At 41.8% G+C, this 22368-nt stretch overlaps 1 protein-coding gene across 1 annotated transcript in view; it reads left to right on the forward strand.

The window, feature by feature from the left end:
* The window catches only part of TTC39C (tetratricopeptide repeat domain 39C), a 100595-nt gene that overhangs the window by 20397 nt on the left and 57830 nt on the right, over window positions 1-22368 (forward strand). The window lies entirely within an intron of this gene.

Consider the following 22368-nt stretch of genomic DNA (forward strand, 5'->3'; position numbering starts at 1 on the left):
GGTTGTCCATTTTATTGGCATATAGTTGCTTGTTGTAGTCTCTTATGCCTGTTTTTTATCTGAGGTGTAGCTTTCCCAAATATCAGCAGAGTGCTTTCCAGTACTGTATTGAATAGAAGTGGTAAGAGTGGGCTCCCTTGTCTTGTGCCTGATCTTAGAGGAAAAGCTTTTAGTTTTTCGCCATCGAGTATGATATTTCTGGTGGGTTTAATGTTTTGATAAAAAATTAAAGGTCAGAGGTCAATCATAATTTTTCCCATTTATCATTAAGGTCTTTTTCCATGTTTCAGCATCCGGGGTCCTTCTGGGGATCCTGAACTGCTGTGTCATGGGGCATTGCTTGCTTTCCCTAATGTAATACTTTCGTCCACTAGACTATACTCCTTAAGATGAAGAACATTGTCTAATTTGTTCACTGTTGTATCCCCAGCACCTTGCCTAATGTCTGGCATGTGGTAGGTGCTCAGTCAGTAAGTATTGCATGAATAGACCTTGCTTCCAAGCATGAGTTTTACTGGGAGTCCTATGTACATGTCATGCATTCCCCCACACTTCAAGTGTGCAGATCCCCTGTGATAGAAGATTTGTCTGGGGTATCGGGAAGTAGCATTGGCTGGTCTCAGATTAACCGTCTCCCTGGGAAGATTATAAGACCACGAGATGTTATCTCTCACTTGTTTTAAAGCTTACGTATGTTGGACATTCTGTGTAGTGTTCATTGGTTATTGTAACAGTATTCTCCATTTACCACTTAGACACTGGATACAATCCCTTTTAAAATAGAGAATTAAGGTATTATTCATTAAAATGCAGTTCTGTATTAAGTAAAATACAGGTATGATGGTGGTGAAGTGAACTTGGTGTCAGTGTTACTGTTGGGAACTCAGTGCTTCAGGGAGCTCATAAAGGGCTGTGGCATTTTGCATGGATGTGCACCTGTGGGAGACAGGTGCCTGAGATCAGGTCAAGAGAAAAGACATTGTATCTTTTTTCATTCTTTAGGCTACATATGGAGACCTCTTTGTAGGTAGGGTCTCAACTTGGGGATCAGTAAAAATGGACCTAACAAAGCAGCAGTTTCTGTACTACACATTCATGTCTCTGAATAGTCAAATGCAAGTCTGGCAATGACATTTAGCTCTCACAATCCAGCAGCTTTCTGGAAGGGTGTGTGCGTGCTAAGTCACTTGAGTTGTGTCCAATTCTTTGTGACCCCATGGACTGTAGCTCACCAGGATCCTCTGTCCATGGGATTCTGCAGGCAAGAGTACTGGAGTGGGTTTTCATGCCCTCCTCCAGGGAGTCTTCCCGACCCAGGGATCAAACCTGCGTCTCTTATGTCTCCTGCATTGGCAGCTGAGTTCTTTACCACTAGCGCCACCTGAAAGGGTAATGTTTGCTTAAAATCGAACTCTCGTTATTTTCATTTATAAATTAAAGATTTATTGGTTACCTACTGTGTTCAGATTACTGTGTTAGGTGGGTCCTAAGAGGAAGAGACCCTTTCTGTGCTTTCAAAGAAGTACTGATCTGGCAAGGAAGGTCACACAGCATCTAATTTAAATGGAGTCTCAGAATGAGGAGGGAAACAAGGCAGCTAGGGCTGCCTAACAAAACACCACTGATTAGGGGGCTCAAACAACAGAAACTTATTTTCTCACCATTCTGGAGGCTGGAAGTCCAAGAGTGGAGTGCCAGCATGGTCAGGTTCCGATGAGAGCTTTTATTCCTGGCTTGCAAGTGGCCACCTTCTCACCGTGTCCGTGTGTGGCCTTTTCTCTGAATACAAGTGGAGAGTGAAAGAGGAGAGAGGAACCTCTTCCTCTTCTTATAAGGTCATTAATCCTTCTAGATTTGACACCCATCCTTCCGACCTCGGTTAACCTTAATAACTTCCTAAAAGCCCAGTCTCCAAGTCCAGTCACACAGGACGTTAGGGCTTCAGCATGTGAATTAGAGGCAGGTGGAGGGCAGCACAGTTGAGTCCATAATGATAAGCATCCCAGACCTTGATGAGGACTCACCATGTGCCAGGAACTTGCCGTGTGTTCTCACTCAGTCATCCCTATGACCCTGTGAGATGGGAACTGCCATTTCCTTCCATTTTACAGATGAGGAAACCGAGACTCGGCAGAATTAAATCGTTTTTCAAGACCACTCACTTCAGAGCCAGGTCTTGAACCCAGGGCTCTGGGAGTTGGAAGAGTGTCAGAGGAGGTGCCCTGGGGATGAGTAGGGAGGTGGCATGGGGGCACTCGGGCAGGTGGAGCAGCCTCTGACTCTGGGTGTGCTCCTCCCTGGCTGCGCAGAGAGCATGCATGAGAAGCGATGATGGAGGCTGTTGCTAGTGAAGCAGATGGGTGTATGTTCTGTGCCACGGGTTGTTAATCTTGCCCTTTGGTGGAGCCATTGGGGGTTTTTGAGCAGAGGAGTGATGTAAGGCTTTTGTTTCACAAAGCTAATGCTGAGTGCAGTGTACACAGTTAACTTGGAGCCAAAGAAGTTCCATGGCAGTTGTTACAACACACACCGGGGCTCTGAGGGCACCGGCAATCCACGAGAAAGGTTTAAGGAAGTAGAATCAACAGGACTGTTTGGTTTTCATTTGATTTTTCTTGTTGGGGGAGGAATTTTAGATGTAATAGGTCACTGACTTGATGTTACTGCCATTCCGTGAGAGACAAGGAATACAGAAAGAGGAACACATTGGAAAGATTAAGTAATATAACAATTTCTTCAGCAATTTGTCATCAATTGGGAAATGTTATAGCAAATGTTTTAACTGTCTTGGGAAAGAAATGTATGTTGTACTGAACATCAGAAAAGGAATTGAAGGAGCTAAATGAGTGTACTGGAGGGGCCTCTTATGGACCTTGATGAATCACTAGTGATTATTTAAAAAGTCAGTTAGGGACTTCCCTAGTGGTCCACTGGTTAAAAATCCACCTTGCAATGTAGGGAACATGGGTTTGATCCCTGGTCAGGGAACTTGGGTCCCACGTGCCACAACTGAGACCCACCTGATGCAGCCAAATAAATAAATTAATTTTAAGAAAATCAGTTATTGCAAGGGATTATATACTGAAAGAATATCTAGTAGACACTGTGTTCTGATTTTTGATGTCAGGCCAAGGCCTTGCCTTTTATGAGTTTGCTGACGGATTCTCAATTGGGTTCCCTGCATGAGCCTCACCTATAAAGCATTCCTGTGATTTTGAGCATCAGGGTCTTTAGAGAGGAGCCAGAGGGCAAAGTCATTGGCAGAGCAGTCTGAGGAGCTTTTAATCTAATCCTAAAGGAGCTTTCAGAGTCATATGCCTTTATCAGTTTTTTCAAAGCATATGATTACTTTTCATATATAACACTTTTTAGAGTCTTGTTTCATCTGTTTACACAGTAAACAATGAATTTGATAATTGCAGTTAATAAAGGCAACAGGCACAAACATGTTTGGGCACAATTACTGCCCTTCTCTCAGTAAACACAGGAAAAGAGTCCACTGGCTGGAGTGTTTGGTAGGTGAAGGGCATCTATTTTTCTCCCTCTAATCTTGGGTAATCTAGAGATTTAGGTGAGTAGAAAGTGGTTGAGTTTTGTTTGCTTGTACACGTGTAAACAATTGCAGGCATCAGTTTGAGAGGGTGGTACATAGTTTTCTGGGCTGCAGTCTAAATTTCTGATTATGTTTATAGCAGTTACAAAAAGGAATTGTGGGTTGTACATTCTATAATTGTGAGTTGTCTCATTCTACAATGAAAGTTTAAAATGAAGCTCATATTAGTTGAAGTTCTCATTAGAAACAGTAGTGAAATGAATCAAATTCAAGAAAAGAAGTGGGGGACCCGAGGGATTGTTACATTCTTAGTAGGAAATGTGTACAATTATTTCCTTTTGAGACTTAGATTTAGATATGTCCTTTCATAATTTATGGCTTCTTAGATTCCTAATGCTGTCCATGAAAATGATCATTGCTTCAAAATGAGCCCACCCACTTTCTAGAAGTGCTAAAGGCACGGCTAATTGTAGCTTCTAAAACAACCTGCACACTAAGTCCATTATAACAGAAACTCACTCACTTTCCCTCCCTTGATGACAGGATTAGCATTGATTAGCTAGCACAGAAGGAGAACACTCACCTCCTCCTGCAGAGAGCCTGCGTTCACAGAGCAAGCTGGGCAGAGCACCCAGCCAGTGACTCCGTGGTGGGTTCACAGTGCAGGGGGTGCTATTTGCCAGCTCAGAAGAGACCTAGCAAACACGAGATGCAAACGTTCTCTGATGCATGGTCCAGTGGCAGTATGGGTCTTTGTCATTAAGATCGGAATAGGTAGTAATTGGCAACTATCTTAGTGATCTCTTCCCTCTCGTCTGTTTTCCTGGTTTGCTTTAGTCATTTTAACAACGGAGAGACATCAGTGCTCTTAATGATTTGAATGGGGGTAAGATATCATTTTTTATATTATCAAATATTTTGAATATATAAAAAGGACAGCATATTATTAAAAAAAACAGGTGTCCTTCATACCCAGAATTAACAGATGTTACCATTTGCCACGTTCACTCCAGATATTTTTAGAGAAATAAGACATTGCAGTTACAGTTAAGATCCCCTTTGTGTTCCGATGCAGTGCCAGTTTCCCTGTTCCCGTGCCACTGCCCTCAGATTGGCATGTCTTTTCCAACCACATTTACACCTTTATTTCTCTCCATAGACAACATATATGTCTGTGTTTTTAAATGTATATAATAAGGATCCTTTGCAGATTATATTTTCCACCTAGTTTCATTTTTGAAGTCTACCCATGTTGATACATGTAAGTCAAATACATGTAAGTAATCATTTTAACTGTTCAGCGTAATGTTTAAGTAGAGGATGTACTCGTTCATTACCAGTAACTATTTAGGTGAGTTCTGTTTCCTTCAGACCCCTAGCAGGGCTTAATGAACATCTTTGTACATGACGGACGTGTGAAAAATGTTATCTGTGCATATGGCTGGACATGGAATGATTTGTTAGAAGGATCCGTGTTAATATATATTGCCACATCTCTCTCCTGGGGCACACAGATTTTTCTTGAAATGCTTGTCCTTTTATCCATATAGATATATACATATATATATATGTACATGTAATTTTAATTTTAAGATACAGTGCCCTAATGGCATTTAGGGTCACAGGAATTTTTCAGGGAGCCAGGTGTATGTTAAGCATACCTGTGCACTGAGGCATTGTGGGAACATCTATAAGCAGTTGGGAGCAGGGACCATGCTTCTCATAAAAATTCCTGGGTACAGTGCCTGCGGAGCAGTGCATGTTGGTGATAAAATAGGTGAAATTATATGGGGGAAATAAGGCATTGGAGAAGGCAATGGCACCCCATTCCAGTACTCTTGCCTGGAAAATCCCGTGGATGGAGGAGCCTGGAAAGCTGCAGTCCATGGGGTCGCTGAGGGTCAGATATGTCTGAACGACTTCACTTTTACTTTTCACTTTCATGCACTGGAGAAGGAAATGGCAACCCACTCCAGTGTTCTTACCTGGAGAATCCCAGGGATAGGGGAGCCTGGTGGGCTGCCGTCTATGGGGTGGCACAGAGTCGGACACGACTGAAGTGACTTAGTACTAGTCGTAATAATAAGGCATGGTTTCTATACTCGGGAAATTTTGAATCTAGCTGGGGTTCCACAACATACACGTGTGAAAGATAGACACTTCTGAAGGAAACTAAGAGTGGTAGAAAGTAAAATTTATAGAAATAGCTTAAATTCAACAGAAGCAGCATAGGTTGAAAAAAGGAGGGGAATAAAAAACTACTTGGTGATAACCCTTTTTTTTTCCTTCCTCCTCATCTTAGACCTGAAGGTTTAGAGAAACAAGTTATAGAGCACTTAGCCCACACACTGGAAAATGAAGGCAGAAAAACCAGAGCTTTCTGAGAATGCACTGGGCCAGAGACGCCAGGCCCTGTGCTCAGTGGCAGGTCAGGCGCTCCAGATGTGTCCCGGACGCCTGCCAGGCTCTGCTGGGCTGCGACTGCTTTACACAGGGCCCCAGACTTTCCCACGCTGTCCCCACGCTCAGTGTTTCCACGCACACTCATGCTATCTCATCAGAGTTCACAGATGATTTCTGGCCCTGAGCCGTAACCCCTGGTCCCATAGACATCCCTGAGCAAGGGTATGTGAGGGGGTGCGGGTGTGGGTGGAGAAGGCAACGGCACCCCACTCCAGTACTCTTGCCTGGAAAATCCCATGGACGGAGGAGCCTGGTAGGCTGTAGTCCATGGGGTCAATAAGAGTCGGACACGACTGAGTGCCTTCACTTTCACTTTTCACTTTCATGCACTGGAGAAGGAAATGACAACCCACTCCAGTATTCTTGCCTGGAGAATCCCAGGGATGGGGGAGCCTGGTGGCTGCCGTCTATGGGGTCGCACAGAGTCGGACACGACTGAAGCGAGTTAGCAGCAGCAGCAGGTGTGGGAGCTCTCGGGACGGGGCAGGAGGAAAACCGATGGCGGGTGGCATTAAGGCGATTACAGCAGGCGCAGGATCGAAGCTGTTTTGCACCTGCAGAGTGTTTCAAGGAATTCCTCCCAGGCTCATCTGCCTCTCACGTCCAGCATCTCACAAGTCAGGACAGCATGTTAATTTCTTGCCAAAAGCCTCTTTACCCTCCAGCTGTTGGATTCTTCACCTGTTGGGAATGAAACTTCTGTCACAGACGTTGATGGAAAGAATAGTTTTGCACGTGTGTGTGTGTGTGTGTGCACTTCATAACCAAGTTTGCTGGAGTCATGGAGCACACTGGGAATCTTGGTTTCTTTCTGGACGCACTGTGGGCGCAGGTCACAGAGAGGCACCCTGGAAAAAGCGGGATCGTTTTCAGGGTGGGCGTCGGGTGTGAAGAGGAGCGGGGAGAAAATACAGAGGCTGAGAGGAGGAGACAGCCGTGAGGAGGTGGAGGGCTTGCAGGGGTGCGGAGCTGAGAAATGAGACAGAGCTGCTGAGGGCCGGACAGCTGGGGGACCGTGGCAGGAGTTTGTTCTTGCCGCATGATGGACAGAGGCTGCTGGTCAGGGGCAGGGGGCACGTTACAGTGTCCCCAGGGAAGGCTGCTTTTTTGGTGTGGATGGGAGTCTGGGGAAGGCCAGTGTGAGACAGTGAGGCTGAGGTGGAGGCTGGTGTGAGAGGAACAGAAAGACAGGGCCCTCAGCTCCCAGAGGCCGGAAGATGAGCTGGCTGTCGCAGTGGAAGAACTGAGAAATACTTTGGGGAAGGGGAGCTTAAATTTGGTTTAACAAAGCAGGTCTTAGTAAATACAAGAATTCTTTATTTCTGGGAGGAGATACTAACAGTGTTCAGTTTTTCCTTTCTGAAAGGTTGACGTTAGAATCCAGAGTATTTTAGTTCGCAGGAGTCTTCCAGCATTGTTAACTTCAACGGCTTCGTTGGAGCAGAAATTTTAACAATGCCTCTGTGCTCAGTCGCTCAGTCTTTGTGACCCCATGGACTGTAGCCCGCCAGGCTCCTCTGTCCCTGGGGATTCTCCAGGCAAGAACACTAGAGTGGGTTGCCATGCCCTCCTCCAGGGGATCTTCGCAACCTGGAGATCCAGCCCAGGTCTCCCGCGTTGCACGCACATTGCTTCTAAGACTTTGATATTCAGAGTGTGATTGGGGACCATCAGCATCACTGAGGGGATTGTTAAAATGTGAGATCTCAGGCCTCACCCGAGACCACCCGAATGAGAATCTGCCTTAAAAGGCAGCATTTGAATGTGAAGTAAAGCTTGAGAAGCAGTTTCAACATACTGTCTTTTTGTGACTTTTAAAACAAATTTTATAACCTAAAACATTTTTATGACATATTGTTTATTTACTGAAAGGTTGTAATAAATGCCAAGAATACCATTTATAAAGTGCTTATGTACGGCTTTATTTGAATCTTTGATAAAACTATTGAAGAAAGAAATCTCACCTACTGTTAATATTTCAAGTCATAGGAGATCATTATAGAATATAATGTTGATAGTGCTTTATTGGAGACCAGACCCACAGGGGAAGAGAAAGGATATGAAAATAGAACACCATTTTATCCATTTAACTGTATTTACTTGATGCATTGCCTTTTCTTGAGATGTTCTTATGACTTTTGTTCTTTGATTTGTGAGTGTAGTATATATCATACTGATTTGGGAATATCGAAAAATCCTTGCATCCCTGGAATAAATCCCTCTTGAATGTGGTGTATGATCCTTTCAAAGTTTTGTTTCAGATTGTTACTGATTTGTTGAAGATTTTTGCATCTATGTTCATTAGTCATATTGGTCTGTAAATTTATTTATTTTTTTGTGGTATCTTTGTCTGGTTTTGGTATCAGGGTGAGAGTGGCCTCATAGAATGAATTTGGGAGTGTTCCTTCCCTTGTGATTTTTGGAGTAGCTTCAGAAAGATAGGCGTTAACTCTTCTCTAAACGTTTGGTAGAATTCACCTGTGAAGCCATCTGGTCCTGGACTTTTGTTTGTTGAGTGTTTTTAAATCACAGTTTCAATTTCAGTACTTGTGGTTGGTCTGTTCATATTTTCTATTTGTTCTTGGTTCAGTCTTGGGAGATTGTACCTTTCTAAGAATTTGTCTATTTCTTCCAGGTTGTCCATTTTATTAGCATATAGTTGTTTGTAGTAGTCTCTTATGCCTGTTTGTTTTTATCTGAGGTTTCCCAGATATTAGCACAGCATTTTTAATTTGGCAAAAAAGATGTTTTCATTCTGATATTGAACAGAATTTCTTGTAGACAGATTTAATCTGTTACTTTTTATATGATTTTGTGGTCTGATAGAGCCTTTACTAGAATAGAAATAAAAATACAGCATTATAGTTTAATAATTTGTGTGAGACTGACAAACCAGTGAATTTGGAAAACAAATACATGTGCTTTCTAAAATGTTATGAAGGTTTGGAGTTTTGATATACTTCCTAAAACTGTTAAGACATAGTTGCACGAGTAGTTAAGAGCTTGTGAGAGTGAATTGATTTTGTTAAATTTAATTAAGTGCCCTATTCTTACTTCTTAAACAAATGAGCTCTTTTTACAGGCTGCCCTTTTTCATTTATGCGAAGCTGCACACAGCCTGAAGGCTGTCCGGCCGGGATGAGGAGGGAATCTAAGGGCTCTGTCATTTTGATTTGAATTACTTGTTGATTTAAAAAGAATGATGGGCTGAACATTTGAATTCCATGTGAAGTTTTGGTTAAAAGAGGTAGTCTTTTTCTATATCTATTCTTCTGGAGCAGCAGTTAGTTGTAGTGTAACTTCATTTGAGTAAATGGGCTTCCCTGGTGGGTCAGAGGTAACGAATCCACCTGTAATGCAGGAGATGTGGGTTCGATCCCTGGGTTGGGAAGATCCCCTGGAAGAGGGCGTGGCAACCCACTCCAGTATTCTTGCCTGGAGAATCCCATGGACAGAGGAGCCTGGCGGGCTACAGTCATGGGATCACAAAGAGTCAGACACAACTAAGCATGCACACATTTGAGTAACTGTTGCTTTCTGTGTACTGTAATTCTGTTTATTAAAAAATCATCACAGAAATGTAAGATACTGCTTTCATGGGATGTATCAGTGACTGCTGTTTTGAATTTGGTTTTATCTTCAGTGGGCTGCTCAAAGCAGGAAGTTCTTTTGGGGTTTGGGCTGACTGTAAGAATGTAGGTTAAAAAAAAGTTATTTCCTATTGTAGACTATACTCTTAGTGAAAACCACAGTGATTATTTAAATTTCAGATTGTTAAAAATTAAATGCAGTTATAAAATGAACGTACGAGTGCGTGATTGTGAAGTTCCTAAGATGTTTGCCAACTCAAGAGAAAATTTATAATTACATAATAAAGCAGTTTTACTTTCAGAATCTGCCTTTATAATATCACCATAAATATTTTTTAGACTCTTAGAGGTGAACAATTTAAGAAATATGCTTGTAGGGTGAGTGAACAAGGAAGGTAAGAAATCACTTTTAAGTATCTTGTCTATTCTAGAGACTATAGATAGCATCATCCACTCAGTGGACGTGAATCTGAGCAAACTCTGAGAGATAGGGAAGGACAGGGAAGTCTGGCATGCTGCAGTCCATGGGGTCACAAAGAGTCTGACACGTCTTATCGACTAAACTACAAGAAGAAATGCAAGAATGAATCCTGTTGTCAGGCGTGGCTTAAGTATCAGAAAGACACTTTTCTTTATGTAGACCAATCCCTTATTTGTTGCCCTTATTCGATAAATACTTACACTTTACCTTCCCTAAGCCAGCCATTGTTTAATGAATTTCTCCACTTAGCAGAATAGGTTGGCAACATGAAAGGAGATATACAACATACCCTTGACGTAACTCAACATGCAGATATCACTTTCTCTGCTTTCTTTTAGTTATTCTTTTGCTTGTTTGCACTGCCTCACTCATTTATTCAGTGGATGAATGGCTCTAGATGGCAGCCCAGGTTGGGTACCATTTGGTGGGAAAAGATACACTAGTGTGTGAGTAGTATTCTGAAGGGCAAAGGCTAAGGAAGCAGGGACAGCCCAGAGAAGGGCACTAGCCTGACCAGAGGGACCAGGAAGGGTGGCCTGGAGGCAGCACCTTCTGGACCAAGGCCTGGAGGATGAACAGGGGCCAGTGAGGAAAGGGAAGGTCAGGGAGTGTGCGAAAGCCCAAGGCGACAGACCATGATGGTCCCTTCTCACAGTTTATCTTGATTTGGAAATTTTATGGGTTAAAGTGAAAACTGGGCAGGGGACAGGGGAGTGGAAACATTTTACAAGTTTCCCTGCTTTTCTCTCAAACACATTTTATGTAGATGTTTTCCGTTCTAAATATCACCACGCTCAATAGTCTGTCATATTCATTAGACCTTTTCAGTGAATTAAGGCTTCCCAGGGGCACAGTGGTAAATCTGCCCACCAATGCAAGAGGGATGGACGTGGGTTCGATCCCTGGGTTGGGAAGATTCCCTGGAGAAGGAAATAGCAACCCATTCCAGTATTCTTGCCTGGAGAATTCCATGGGCAGAGGAGCCAGGTGGGCTACAGTCTGTGGGGTCGCAAAGAGGCGGACGTGACTAAGCATTCATTACTCCAGTGAATTCTAACTCAAGAAGTCACTTGGAAGTTGAAAGATGGGAACTTGGGGCCACACTGTTCTCCCTGGCTCTCACTTTGCTTTCGGGGTCATTCCTCATCTCTCTCCTTACAGGCCTTACTGGCTGGGTGCTGGGGATACTGGGAGGGTGGCCCTCAGTTCTCCAGGCTGCCAGCTCCCCAACCAGCCAGGCACTCTGTGTCTTGTATCCTGCTCACCATTTCTCTTCTGTAATTGGTCCCCAAATCTCCCTTCATCCCAAATCTAAGACATACACCCCTGAATCTACTAGCTCTTCTTCGTAGGATACCAGAGACAAGCCTAAAAAGTGAAGTCCTGTGTCTTGCCACGTAATTGCAGAACCAGTCTGTATTTTAAATTACTATAGTGGCTGTGAGGGGTGTCTTGCCATATGCACAGGGATGCATTCTTCATGTAGGAACGTCCTAGAAATGCATCCATTGGGACAGTTGTGCCTAGGAGATTTTCCTGGGACTCTTGTCTGAATGAAGTCAGGTTCAAGGGCCCAGTTATTTTCTCAGTGCTGTGTAGAGGGGCTCATTCGTTCTGTCTACCTGTAGATGATTACTTCAAGCTGTAGGGAGAGACAGACTGTCTGTCTGCTGCTGCCCCTATGTGGGGAGGAGCCCCAGAGTCTTGCCCCCCAGAAATCCTTGCATGCCTTACTGCAAGCTGATGGCCTCACTTCACTCTCACTCCAGTGAGAGTCTTTCATGGTTTCTTGGCACCAGGCAATGAATTGCAAGGTCATTTTCTGATAAGATGCAAGGCCACATCACAAGCAGTCGATGGAACAAAAGTAAACAGCCAGCCATCCTAGTGGCTGTGAGTGCAAACTTTGCTGAGCACACGGCTCCCTGGGCGCTGGCGGCCTTCCTGGACCTGAGCGTGGAGCTCCTGGGGCCGGCTGAGGGAGCGCCGAAGACTCCCAAATCCCGAGGAAGAGTGGGCAGACGATAAACACAAGTCCGAACAGAAGATCAGACCTGATCCGAATGCTCGTAAATCAAAAGTCATCAGCTGAATGACTGATTGTGAGGATCCATGTTTTTAGAAACAGGCTATCCTTTAGCTAAAACGTCACCCAAAGATCACACTATGAATTGTATCTGAAAAACAGTAGAGCCCTTCTGTGAAATCTTCCACTGCTGTCTTCTGATCAAGGAAACAAGTGTGTGTATTTTTTTTTAGAGTAGAGTTTTTATGGGCTCGAGTTGATAAAAGTCTCATTTCTGGGAATTTGTTAGAACCTGTGGAGGAAGGCCCATCAGATGAAGTGGCATGAAGCGTGGACTTCGCGGGAGATGGGTGGTGGGTTTATTAGACAGCAGTGGATTGGGGCCAGTGATCTGCTAGGTTCTGTCCTATAAGCTCGACACAATGGCACTTGGCGAAGATGGGCTTCCAACCTTGGGGAGCTTTCACTTATTCAAACAAGTGAGTGACTAATGAGATAAATATAAAATGGTAAGCACTCTGCAGAGACTTAAAATGCAGAGATGCAATTAGTCTTATTAATATATCCTCTTAAGAAACGCTAGAGAAAGTGACAGAGTTGGCAAGTAGCCTCTGTTAGATTTCATCAAATGTGATATTCAAGGACGCCTCATTCATCCTTGAAAAGGATGACTTTGAGTAAAATGAACTATCCACTCGCTTTCTGTCACCATTTGTTCTTGGAATATTTCTAGCAGCCTAACTGGACTGTGTGGGCTCCATGAAGAGGCATGAGCCTTCGTGTTTATCTTTGTGTCTCTAGCGCATAGTGTAATATACTGTATACTTGGTATTAAGAAATATAGTTTGTATGGAAGAATGACCCAAAGTTTATTAGTGTTTTTCCTCTAACACTGTGTATGAAAGAGGTCATTTTTTCATTTAGTTTTAAATTACAGAATGTTATGACCTGAGTATATGATTTTAAAATTAAACATCTGCTTTTCTTTTAAGTCAATGTGTAGTTTTCACCTAAATAACTTTGTTGATGAAAATGAAGAGCAGCCTGGAAAACCCTCACTTGTTTCTTTGACTCTGGTAGTAAATTGTTGGCTTTTGTTGGACCTGATTTCTTTTTTTTAAATTTTATTTTAGTTTTGACTGCGCTGGGGCCTTCTCTAGTTGCGGTGTGCAGGCGGCTTCTCTTCATTGTGGTGTGCAGGCTTTTCATTGCAGAGGCTTCTGTTGTTGCAGAGCACGGGCTCTAGGGCATGTGAGCCTCATTAGTTGTGGCGCACACTCAGGCTCAGTAGCCCCATGGCATGTGGGATCTTCCTGGGCCAGGGATTGAACCATGTCTCCTGCATTGGCAGGTGGGTTTTTAACCACTAGAGAAGTCCTGGGCCTGATTTCTTAATCACTCTCCTTATCATTTGGCTTGGATAAACTTGAGACTTCAGTCCTTCACTGCGCAAGGTCAGACGTGGTTGCATGCTATGGGAAGCTGCTTTAAAATTGGAAATTTATCAGGGAGAATTAGAAGAAGTGGAGTGATGGGGTCTGTGGACCGGCTTCCTAATTCTCAGATCTGTCAGGGGGATGGTACGTAGTGAATGGGATAGATCCACTGGGATTCCTATGAAGGTGATTTGTTTCTAGAAAAACCAGATCATGAATTTTATATTCCAGCTTGTAAAAAGTTTCAAAGGGAAATATTCCACTGATGCACTCTGATCCTATATGAGACCTAGGGATGCTGTATATCACATGTAAAGGAAGCATGTACTTTTTAACTGAGGTGCTCTCAGAATAATTAGATTTTCCTTTTGAAAAATATCCTTATCTATTGCAAATCATGTCAAGAAAAATCCTTTCACATTCTGTTTTCCTTGGTCACCATCTGAGGGAATAGGGTACTTTTCTTGCTAGACCTGTGCTCTAGAGATTTTCCTTCCTTCCTTCTGAGGGCCCTCTTCTGCACCCAGCACATGGTCTCTTTAGCCATGTTTGTTGACTGCATGGTGGTGAATGAGTTGCTGAGAACATCACTGTTCTTTCTCGCTTTCATGGTATGAGAACAGAGAAAGCTGTCAGTGTCTATAGTCAGTGAGGACAGTTTCATATCTTTGACTCAGAAAGGTTAGATATCCCAGTCTGTATTATTGCTGCCACATCCTCGAATTAGGGTTGAAACCTCCAAGTAACTCACTGGGAGAATTTCCCATGTCTGAGTAGAGTTTAAAAAAAAAGTAAGATCAGTACATTTGGGAAACATAATTGATTGCAGAAGAATCAAGTTTGTCTTAGCTGTTGTGCTCACAGTGTACTCAAAGTTAGAGAACTTGAAACACAGGGCAGTGAAAATTGAGCCAATCACTTAGGGGCCCACAAGTACAAATTAAGTGAAGTCCGCATTCAAGTTGTTGGCATCCCCAGAAATCGAAACGTTTTAAGACTTAATCCAGTTACTACGGACTTCAGTGTGCTTTAGATTTTAACTCAGCTTTCATTAAACTCCTTCCTATTGAGCTTTTTACTGATTATTTTTCTTACAAGTTGTAGGGAGGAGTTAGCTAGATGGAAGATTTCAGTATTAAAAATGAAAAAAATGAGATAATTCATTCAAATGGCAAAAAAAAAATTGTGGTTCTATTTGATATCTTTGTTGTTGTTTAGTTGCTAATTTGTGTCCGACTCTTTGTGACCCTACGGACTGCAGCATGCCAGGCTTCCCTTCCTCCCCTATCTCCCAGAGTTTGCTCAAGCTTATATGCATTGAGTCAGTGATGCCATCCAACCACCTCATCCTCTGCCACCCCTTCTCCTCCTGCCCTCAATCTTTCCCAGCATCAGGGTCTTTTCCAACGAGTCAGCTCTTTGCATCAGGTGGCCAAAGTATTGGAACTTCAGCTTCAGCATCAGTCCTTCTGATGAATTTTTAGGGTTGATTTCCTTTAGGACTGACTGATTTGATCTCCTTGCAGTCGAAGGGACTCTCAAGAGTTTTCTCTAGCACCACAGTTCGAAAGCATCAGTTCTTCAGTGTCCTTTCTTTATTTTGAAAGGGATGCATTTAAGATCTTACATTGCTTAAGTAGCTAAGATGAAAAGCAATATCCAAGTCATTTGCATTTATTTTTGGAAAACAATCCAACTGTTTGGGAGTCCCCTCATATAAGTTTCTCTCTTTCCTTTGGGGGGGGGGTGCATTTCTCTATCAGCCTTGTGTTAACAGTGCTCTGGGCTACAGCTGGGGACAGCTAGTCACTAAGTGAATAACTCACTCCCATGTAAGCAGGTTTGGGCTGTTTTGCTGTTGAATCGCCCCATTATTCTGTTTGATTGACTGGATGATATATATATATATATTCTGTTAAGAAATTGTATCAAAGCGGCAACTGAAATACAGGGAGTGCTTAGAACAAGTAAATTGACTTAAATGATACACTTTTCTCTCTAAAAGGTGTCTAAGTGTAGAAAGTCTGCAGCGACATTACTGAGGCACACGTGATCAGGGCATCTTTAGTCGTGACTGTTTATTCCCCCATGTACACACATTAATCATGTACAGAATCACCTTTAATCTTATTGCCCCTCCCCCACAACCAATATTCTTCTTCTTCTTTTTTTTTTTTTTTACTGTTCATACATACTGGAACTTAATGTACACGGAACTTTTGTTGTCATGTTAAATTCTGTCAGGCATTTTTCTAGTTGATAATATTCCATCTGGTTATTTCATGACTCATCTTTTCTATTGTAGACTTCTTTCCATTTTCAGAAACTTTTTAGTTGTAAAATAAAATAAATAACGTGGTAAATAACAAAGTTTACCATCTTAACCATTGTTAGGAGTACAGTTAAGTGTGTTTAAGTACATTCACGTCGGTGTGCAGCCCATCTCTAGAACTCTTTTCATCTTGCAAAACTGAAACTTCATATCCCTTAAACAACAGCAGCTCATTCTTTCCAACCCCCAGGCCTTAGCAACCACCCTTCTACTTCCTGTCTCTAAATTTGACTGCTCTAGGTATCTCGTGTGAAATCATACAGTACTTTTCATAACTGGTTTATTTCGATTAGCACAGTGTCCTGAAGGCTCATCCATATTGCAGCATGTATCCGAATTTATTTCTTTTTAAGGTCAAATAGTATTTCATTGTTTATACACACCACGTTTTGTTCATCTGTTCATCCATCAGTGGACACTCAGGTTGCTTCCACCTTTGGTTATCGGTGAATAATGCTGCTAGAGTATGGGCATACAAAAATCTATTTGAGTTCCTGGTTTCCGTTCTTTTGAGTGCATACCCGTGTGAAGTTGTTGGGTCACGTGGTAATTCTGTTTTGATTTTTTTGTGTGTGTGGAGCCGTGATACTGATTTCTGTGGTGGCTGCATCATTTTACATTGCCACTCACAGTGCACAGTGGTTTTCATTTCTCCATATCCTTGTCAACACTTGTATCAGTATATTTCCTGCTGTTTTTGATAGTGTCCATTTTAATGGGTGTGATGTGGTATCTTGTTGTGGCTTTGATTGGGATTTCCCTAATGATTAGTGGTGTTGAACATCTTCTCATGTGCTTATTAGTCGCTTGTATATCATTTTTGGAGAAATATCGATTCATGTCCCTTACTCACTTTTTAATCAGGTTGTTCGCTATTTTTGTTGAGTTGTAGAAGTTCTTTATTTAGTCTGGACGTTAACCCTTTGTTAGGTGTGATTTGCAAATATTTTCTGCCATTCCGTAGGTTACCTTTTCACTTTGTTGATTGTGTCTCTTGGCACAGAAATCATTGCCAAATCCAGTGTCATGAAGCTTTTTCTCTATACAGACAGTTCTTTTTTCCCACCCAGGTTTTTCTTATTCTGGATAATGTTGCAGTGAGTGACTTCATGGACTTAGCTTTTTTTCTTCTGTTGGCATTATTTTACTTTACTTGTAGAAAGACAAGTGGAATGCTGAATCAGTTTTGTCTCCTTAAAGCCCGTATTTGAAAATACACAGAGGCTATCACAGGTCCTGTTAGCAAACATTGTGTCTCTGAAGGATGGTTTGAGGCTTCTAGAGAAGCACTTAATGATGCCTTGATGGGTAATTCTTGACCCCTATGATCCTCTGGGACTGTGATCTTGAAAACAGCATGGGTCACAGAAAAGGCACAGGCCTTTTAGGAGCAGTCCGGGTAGGGGGTTGAGTTTAGGTGACTATTTCTTCAGTCTTCAGGTTTGAGGGTGACTGCCATGGGCTGATGAAGTTCAGATGACCCCAGATTTCCTTGGTAATACACCAAGTCCAGCCTCCCCACTCATTTGAAGGGGAGAAAAGTCATTTTGGAGATTCTAAGAATGTAACATTATATGAATACAGGACATTTTCAGAAAAATCAGTCTTAACTCTTGCCATTTGCCACCATGTTTAGGGGATAAAATTACATTCGAAAAAGCATATGCGGTTAGTTATAATTATTTAATGGAAGGATAGTCCTTTGAGAATCAAATATGTATGTTACCTCCCACTGTATTTTAAGAAACAGTCTTCATCAATCCAATTTTTAATCTGTTGGAGAAACTTTGTTTTTTTCAAATTCCCATGGCAATGTTTGTAAATTTAGAAACAGAATATCCACTGCCTCTTTGTGTTTTTAACAGTTTTCCCACCTCTGGGAGAGGCTTCAGACAGAAAATTTTATTACTGATGGTTCATACTCAAAAAGCAAACTATGACAGTGATTATTAGAATCCTTCTCATCAAAGCATTCCAAAAGACATCACCTTTGGGGAGTGTTTTTATGCTTTTTTAAGCTTTTATTTTGAAAAATAGCCTATAGCTTCCAAAGTATATAAAGTAGTTTCATCAATTCCCATGTTCCAATCAGGCAGCATTAATCAAGTCATGGGAAATCGTGTTTTATGTACACTTCTGCTGACTTTTAATTCTCCTACCTCAAATTATTTTTGAAACGAATCTCAGCCGTCATTTCATCTGTAAATGCTTTCATATACATCTCTTAAAAAGTCCTTAAAATTTAGGAGTAATACCATTTTCATACCTAAAAAATTAATACTGATTCACTAATAGCATCAAATACATATCAGTGATCTTTTATCTGATTTATTTTTTGAATTTTCTCTCTTTCGTAAGGAAAAGCTTTCCATATAGTAAAGAATATGTAAATATCACAGTGTTAACTACTTACATCCAGATAAAAGATATTTCTAACATCGCAGCATCCTTCCTTGGGCTCTTTCTCAGTCAGTACCCCCTCAAAGGTACCACTGTTGTGCAGTCTGTCATCATTAGTGGTCAGAATAGTGATTTTGAACTTCATGTAAGTGGAATCATTCAGTATATATACTCTATATCTGACTTCCTTCACTCTGCATCTATGAGATTAATTCATGTTTTTACCTTTAGCAGTAGTTTGTTTGTTTTCACAGCTGTGGACTATTTCGTCCACTGCTGCGATTATTTGATCCATTCTACTGTTCATGGGCATTTGAATTGTTTCCAGTTTGAGGCTGCTAAGAATAATACTATTAAAAAACCATACATGTCTTTTGGGGGCATAATAATGCAATTCTGTTGTACATGTATACTTAGGAGTCAACTTAGTGAGTCATAGATAGGCGTGTAATTAGTAGATCAGAAATGTGGATGGGGGTGGGGGGGGAATGTGGATGGGGTTTTAGTAGAGTAGCCATATTGCTTTAGTAAATACTGCTAGGCAGTGTTTTAGAGTCCAGAGACTCCACAGTTCACTAACACATGGTATTATTACTGGTCCTTATAAGTGTGGCCAGTCTGATGAGCATATAGTGGTATCTCATTTTGATTTTAATTTGTGTTTCTCTGATAATGAGTGCTTTTCAACACTTTTTAATATATGTATTAACTTTTGGATATCCCCTTGTGAGGTGCCTGTCCAAGACTTTTGCCCACCCCCCCTTTTTTTTCAACTGGGTTGCCAGTCATTTTTTTTTTTTACCTAGTTCATGGATGTTCTTTATGTGGTCCCAAGATGAGCTGTTTGTTGAATATGTGTATTTGCTGTTTTCAGTCTCCTGTGACCAGAAATTCTTAATTTTAATTCAGTTATGTTATTGGGTAATGTAAATCTACAGCTTTGTTGGTCTTTCAAATTTGATTTGGCCCTTCCAAGTATTTTGCTTTTCCATGTATATTTTTAGTTTAGTTATGGAGCACTTTTTATCTCCATGTAGATTCTAGAATCAACTTTTCAACACACCCTCCCCTGGGATTTTGCTTGAGATTGTATTGGAGCCACAGTTAAGTTTAAGAGAAGGTATTGCTGCTGCTGTTGCTGCTAAATCTCTTCAGTCGTGTCCGACTCTGTGCGACCCCATAGACGGCAGCCCACCAGGCTCCCCCGTCCTTGGGATTTTCCAGGCAAGAGTACTGGAGTGGGGTGCCATTGCCTTCTCTGGAGAAGGTACTATGTCAGCAATTATGAGTCTTCCAATCCCTGAGAATTGGATGTCTCTTTATTTACATTAGTGTTTCACAACTAGGGTTGATTTTGTCCCGATATTACATTTGGCAACCTAGAGACATTTTGGTTGTCACAGCCTTTGGGAGCGGTGTGTGTAGAGGGAGGCAGTGGCTTGTACTCCTGTCATCTTGTAGGTAGAGGACAGAGACACTGCTCAGCATTCTACAGTGCACAGCACCTCCCCAACAAAATTATCTGGCCCCAAATGTTAAGAGTGCCACTGTTGCAAAATGTTGACTTTCTCATTTTCTTTATTGTTGTGAGTTTTTGGCATAGCAGCGTTGTGCATCTTGGGTAGAGTGATCCTTAACTATTAATATTCTGGTGCTATTGTGATTGATAATATTTTAGGTTTCGTTTTATAATTGTTGCTAGTGTATGTGTGGATAGAGGTGAAAAAGATGCGAGTTCTGTCCCTGGGTCAGGAAGATCCCTTGGAGCAGAAAATGGCAACCCATTCCAGTATTCTTGCCTGGAAAATTCCATGGACAGAAGAGCCTGGTGGGCTATGGTCCATGGGGTCGCAAGGAGTTGGACACGACTAAGCACACACATGTATTTGTATTTGTTGTTTGATATGTCTCTTATGTCCCAGTTGTTTTATATGTATTTTACAAGCTCCCTTGCAGTTTTCTCCTCCTTACACTTTTTTATTGTTGTTGTAGAAACTAGCATCTTTCCTTCTTTGCCACCAGCATTGGTGTTGAAGTGATGATTCTTGCACTCTTTGAGAACATTTCCAAATTTCCAAATTGAATCAGTTTATGTAGAAACACATGTGGGGGCCAAGATTGATTTAGAGGAGCTCAATTAATACATGATCACCTGGATCATGTTGAGTTAAAGGAAATCAGGTGAATGGAACAAGGGACTCTTGTTAGATGAAGTGCTTACAGCACCAGGCTAAGGGCAGCAGGAAGATTCCTGCTTCTCCATCAGTTCATTACCAAGTGGCTAATGCACCTCGGTGCCCTGGGGTTTATGGAGACAGTACCTCAAGGAGGGAAAAATGTTTCTCTTCGGCTGATTTGTCACTTAAATGAGAAGAGGGTATGTGAAGTACTAAGGGCTTGGCTAGGGCACCATGAATCATTAATAGCCTCGGCTCCCAGAAACCTAATTTTAGTCCAGAACAAGAAGCAAATGTTGCAACACTAGGCTCTTGATTAGCTTCTTTCGTTTCTCTCATGGACAGTGGCTGATGTGTGAGCAGGGAGCGGGCAAGGAGGGAGGAAGCCGGGCTGCTCAGCTCTTGAAGTGTGTCTGTTTCTGAAAGGCGGAGCTCTTGCGTTCCATCACTGATTCGTCTTTGTTGGTTGCCCGCTGTGTAAGGCATGACGATGAGGGGGACAAGGCAGAAAATAGCATTCTGGAGAGGACCCTGATTCCACAATCCAGATTATAATACTGCGAGATGGGAGTCTGTCATGACAGGTTAAGGGAGAGCCGTGGAGTGGAAAACTGACCTCTGACCTGGCTGGTGCAGAGTTGGGAGGATGGAGCCTGCCCTGAATGCTCGGGAGGTGTGTTAGAGCTGGTTCACGGCTGTGAGCGCTGGTGTGGGATTCTTCACCCATCACTAGACCTTCCTAATTCTTGTAGATCTAAGTACCTGTGATGTGGGGGTGGATAGGCTATTCTTCACCGTAGAGTTGGAGTAGCTACCAAGTTGATAGAGGATTAACATTTCAAATAAGAGTTGCTGATCCCCACCCTTGCCCTCAATATACACCCTGAGTCCAAGAGGAAAATGGATGTGCTTGCCATTTGACCCAGCAACGCTACATCTAGCAGTTCATTCCAAGAGTACGTTTAGACTCTCTGCAAAGATACATGTACAGGGATGTTCCTCTGAGCACTGAGTATATGTGTATGTACACATACATATATCCATCTAAATGGGCGCACTTTTCCTCCCATACATACCCCCAAACACACACATGGTTACATAAGACATAGACTAAATTTCCTACAGGGGATTGACTAAATACATTGTTTGTGACTTTGTTTATAATAAGCATATATTATTTACATAATAACAAAAGCAGGACCATTATTTTTAAGAAGGCTGTTACAATTTGCTTTCCTCTTTAGTGCCATTTACAGAAATTTGGATTTTTGTACTAATTGTGAATTTGAAGCAGAACGTTTATCCTTATATTCTTTAAATTGGATTGGTACTAGTTTGATCTGGCTTCATATGTATAAAATCGGATAATGACTGTGTCTTACAGCAGGGTGGTGACTGACTCCATGAGGCATTCTGAAAGTTCTTTGCATGGGATAAGTGAGTTTGGCTTAAGCTATAAAACCTTTTGATCTACTCTGAAAAATAATATTTTATGTGTGCTAACTTTTGAGCATGTTTTGCATTTTAAAAGAAAATATTAATATCAAATGATATCACTTGTATGTGAAATCTAAAAAAGCAATACAAATGAGCTTATTTACAAAACAGAAATAGACTCACAGACATAGGAAACAAATTTATGGTTACCAAAGAGGAAAATGAACGGGGGGAGAGGGGGGCGGTGGATAAATTACGAATTTGGGATTAACATACAAACTGCTGTGTATAAAACAGATAACAAGGATCTCCTGTATAGCACAGGGAATGCCTTGTGATATATTCAATGCCTTGTGATAACTTGCAGTGAAAAAGAATCTGAAAATATATGTAGAACTGGATCACTTTGCTCTGTACCTGAAACATTGTAAATCAACTGTACTTCAGTTTTTAAAATTTATAGAAATTAAAAA

The sequence above is a fragment of the Oryx dammah genome, unplaced genomic scaffold (genome assembly GCF_014754425.2).
Source record: "Oryx dammah isolate SB20612 unplaced genomic scaffold, SCBI_Odam_1.1 HiC_scaffold_22, whole genome shotgun sequence".
Classification (NCBI taxonomy): Eukaryota; Metazoa; Chordata; class Mammalia; order Artiodactyla; family Bovidae; genus Oryx; species Oryx dammah.